This window comes from Vitis riparia, chromosome 19, assembly GCF_004353265.1.
Source record: "Vitis riparia cultivar Riparia Gloire de Montpellier isolate 1030 chromosome 19, EGFV_Vit.rip_1.0, whole genome shotgun sequence".
NCBI lineage: Eukaryota > Viridiplantae > Streptophyta > Magnoliopsida > Vitales > Vitaceae > Vitis > Vitis riparia.
The window spans coordinates 16945241-16949532 of record NC_048449.1 but is presented as its reverse complement, the minus strand read 5'-3'; the positions used below and the strand labels follow the sequence as shown (position 1 = coordinate 16949532).

At 29.8% G+C, this 4292-nt stretch overlaps 1 long non-coding RNA gene across 1 annotated transcript; it reads right to left on the bottom strand.

The window, feature by feature from the left end:
- Positions 1 to 1063: 1063 nt before the first annotated feature.
- LOC117909406 lies at positions 1064 to 1490 on the bottom strand. Its single transcript, XR_004650359.1, has 2 exons — positions 1439 to 1490; positions 1064 to 1325 (listed from the first exon to the last, which is right to left on the bottom strand). It is a non-coding gene; the product is annotated as an uncharacterized LOC117909406 (long non-coding RNA).
- Positions 1491 to 4292: the final 2802 nt, after the last annotated feature.

The window sequence follows — 4292 nt, the reverse complement described above, 5'->3', positions numbered from 1 at the left end:
CCAACAATACAAATGGGAGTAGACTATGAACTCAAAAGCAACATGACCAAGAACACACCACCTAGTGGTTTGGGTGCACCACCACCTAGTCATCCTGGTGCACCACCACCTAGTCATATGTCTAGACCTCCACCTAAACCATAAACTAGGGGAAAGTCTATGCCACCACCATATCATCCATTGATGAATCCTAGACCACTTTCTTTCTTAGTTTCCATATAACTTTAAGTTATATTTGGCTCCCGAAAATTAAGAAATAAGAAAAAAAATACTTTTTAAGGTTTGATTTTACTATAAAAAAAAGTAAAAAAATAAATAAATATAATTAAAATTAGTAAAAAAATTATATAATTTTAAATTATTTAGTGTTTATGTAGAAGACTTTAAAAAGTGAAATAAGTTTGATGTAGAATATAAAAATATGTTTTCCCTCAAGCTTTATGTGAACCGGATAAGCCTAAACGAAATGAGGAATTGTTTTCCTACACAGAAAAGGAGGATAATATGGTGGTGGCTTTCCCCCAGTGTATGGTGTTGCTGCAGGTTTAGACATACCAATAATAGGATAAGGAGGATGAATAGATGGAGGTGCTGGTGGAAGACCTGGTACAGTGGCGTTGCTCCAGGACTTGTACTACCGGATTGGCTATGTTTGGATATGTTGTTTTTGAGCTCATGGCCACCTCCCCTTCGTACTTTGCCGCTAGCTCCTTCATGCATTGAAGTCGACCCTCCTGCGATGTCCATTTGGTTACTGAGAAACGAAAAATAAATAAAAGAAAATTACAGGGTATATTTTCTTGGTTTGCAATCAAGCTGTCAACGAACATTGCAACACGGTTTCAGATGAATATATGGCCATTGAAAACCGGGTGAATCGCAAATTTCCAACTTGATGATCTTCACGTCCATTAACCTATAAGAAGAACAATCTTTACTCTTCTTGTTTTTTCCTTTCTTTTTTAATAATCTTTTTAATTCTCATCACATGCATTTACGTTTCAAACCATCTAGCTTTCCCTGTACAAAGAAGTGGAAGAACATCAAAAATCAAACAAGAACATTACTGAGAACAGCAATTTTCTCACTCCTCTATTTGGTTCCATACAAAACCAAGAAAAAACAGAACCAGACAAGTTATCTTATTCTTGAAGAACCCCAAAATTTGAGACCATGCAGTGTTCAAAGATTTTGGTTCCTTCCATTTCCCTACACTTTCTCCCCAACCAAACAAGATCCTTTAGCCTTGTAACATACTGGGTGGAGTGTCAACCGTCCACATGAAGCTATCATAGTTATTCATGGCAAGATACCGCACAAATGGGCTGTTTTTCTCGTAATTTGAGGGTTGGATGAATAAAGCAGTATGCAAAGAAACCAAGAAACCAAAAGATGCATGTCAGAATCTTTGTGATTATTAAGAACGAAAAGAAAAAACCTTTATGATTGCATGGACGTGAAGGGAATCAAGCTGGAAATTCCGATTCTCCAATCGCCATGCATTCATCTGGCACCAGGTTGAAGCACTCGTCGAGAGCTTGATCTTTTTGTGGCAGTGACTGGTGCAAGTCCAGTTGGGTATGCGGAAGCATTCGTGGTCAACATGTATTTCCAATAGGAGGACGACCTAAACCTTGAGGTCCTGCTCTATCGCTGAATATATGCAATGAAGAAGAAAATTAGGTTATAGTTAGTTGAAGATAAGATAGGATAGGATACATATCCTATTAATATAATATTTTAAAGTAGCATAGAAAATGAGATATTTTATGTTATATTATACTTATATGTAATTTATAAAATAAACAAAAAATAATATGAAATATATATTATTTTAAATGTTTAAAATAAAATTTTCTATCACATTACGATATTTTCTATTTTTAAAAACTACAAATTTTGTTATATTTAATAATATTCATGATTAAAATATTTAAATTTTATAAATAAATTTTTTATATTATGCTATTCAATATGTAAAAATAATTTATATATCATATATTAATATCATTTTATAAATATTTTTTTTAGGATTTTTGTTTTAACCATAAAATAAATTTATAATAAAAAAAATTATTTTACAAAAAGAGTATATAAAAAAATAAATTTATACTACAAGGATATGCATATACTATATCTTAGTATAAGATTAAAATATCCCATGTAGAACAGTAGAATGAATAAAAAAAAAAATGAGTGGAAAATTATAAATATTTTATAATATTTAAATACAAGGTTTTACCAAATTCTAGAACGTCAATCATCTATCGAACCGTTTGTCTAGTACCTTTTGAACTTTAGTTTTACATGATCATTGTCATATTCATCCACATTTGGAAGAGAATGACTTAAATATTAAGATAAACCATATGTGATGATCATTTAATAATGTTTTTAAAATTTTATCAAATGTGAAATTTTCACAAAAAATATTGAAACATCCTATCTTGAAGTATGGGTTAAATATATATAAAGTATCAAATAGTTATCTTCCTATATAAAATAGGGAAAAAAAAAAAAACCATATTAATGGTGCATTTGATAGTAATATTAGAAAACATTTATAACTTTTCAAAATGCTCATTATTAGTTGTTGAATTTAGAGATTGAATCTTCACTCTTCAGTCAAAAAAAAAAAAAAAAAACCCCATTTTTACTTTTTTGGTATAATAAGTAATAAGGAATAAGGAAACAAACTTATATATTTACAATGAAAAATAGTTTTAAAAGAAAAAAAATTCATGAACCAATAAATTACTATATGGAGATTAATATAAATATAAATTATTATAAGAAGAATGTTACCACAATACAAATCTTCTAAAATTCTCAAATTAAAAGCTTAATCATGTTACCATGATACAAAATTTTGGTATCACATTCGATACTATAAAATTTTTCTCAACTAAAAACCATTAACTTCTACTCCTACTAAAAGCATGAAAAAAACAAACAAACACACAAATGGATTGAAGAGAGTCATCTCTTTCACCAATCATTATCAACTAATAATCTAACCACAATATAATCGAAACAAGTAAGAATATCAAATAATCGAATCTTCAAAACTGTTGCAAAAACAATGTCTTAAAATCTGCTTGCAAAAACCCAAAGAAAAAAAACACTACTTCAAAGTTGCCGAAAATCCTTTCCAAAACAAATTCAAACTGATAGAAGCTCTTCGTGAAAAACCCCTAATTTTTTTTTCAAAGAACATGGATGGAATGCATAGTTCTTCCATGAAATCTTCTATCAAAGGCCCTATGTTGATCATTGATACCATGTAAGATTTGCAAAGACAAAGAAGAAGGAAAAGAGAAAACAGAAAATTAAGATTTCATTAGTGAAAGACTTGAAAAAGAGAATACATAAAAAGCTTTATATAAGCTAACAAGAAAAACTACAAGATTGTTACACCCTTATTGATAATATGAAATAATTCTAAAATACTATCCAACAAGGATGAGTGGAGAGACACCAAAGCCAAACGCACCACCACCTATCATTGTTAGAAATGCATGCATTCAACATAAGAAAGATTATGAAAAAAAGAAAGGAAAAAAAAAAGGAATTGAAATGATTGAATAGCTTGGTGGGACCTGCTTAGGAAAACAATTCCTTCTTATTTCTTTTGAATAACTATGGACAACCATGTATAGAAAATAAGGGTTATGTACTTCTTTCACACCTTAAGATTTAATGGAAATACACTAAGCCTCGACCTCTATAGATGTATTTTATATATAAAAATTAGTTTTTAGAAAATTATTAAATACACTTACCCATAATCATTTTATATAAAAAATTTCACAGGGTAAGTTTTAATACAAAATTACATAATATACATAAACTAGATACATGGGATATTTGTCAATTAACTTTCCCATTATGACAAATCAACCCATGATTTGGGATGTTTGCCAACTTTTCCATTAAGAAAGATTCAGCTAACATCTTCAACACTTTCCCTCAAGTTGATGTAATATCTCCAATACTTTCCCTCAAGTTGATGCAAATATATTTATCAATGGTCTAATAATGTTTAGATGATGATACATAAGGAGTGTAAACTTGCCCTATGCCTACTTTCTTTTTTATGAAATGCCTATCAACTGCTATATGTTTGGTTCGGGCAAGATGTATTAGATTATGTCTTATATTTATAGCCTCTTTGTTATCCTAGTATATATATAGTGGAAAACTGTTTGGTTATCCTTGTATATATATACTAAAAAATAAAAAAACAAGGTTCATGAGAAGAGCAATTTTCACCCTCCCCAATTTGGTTGCCA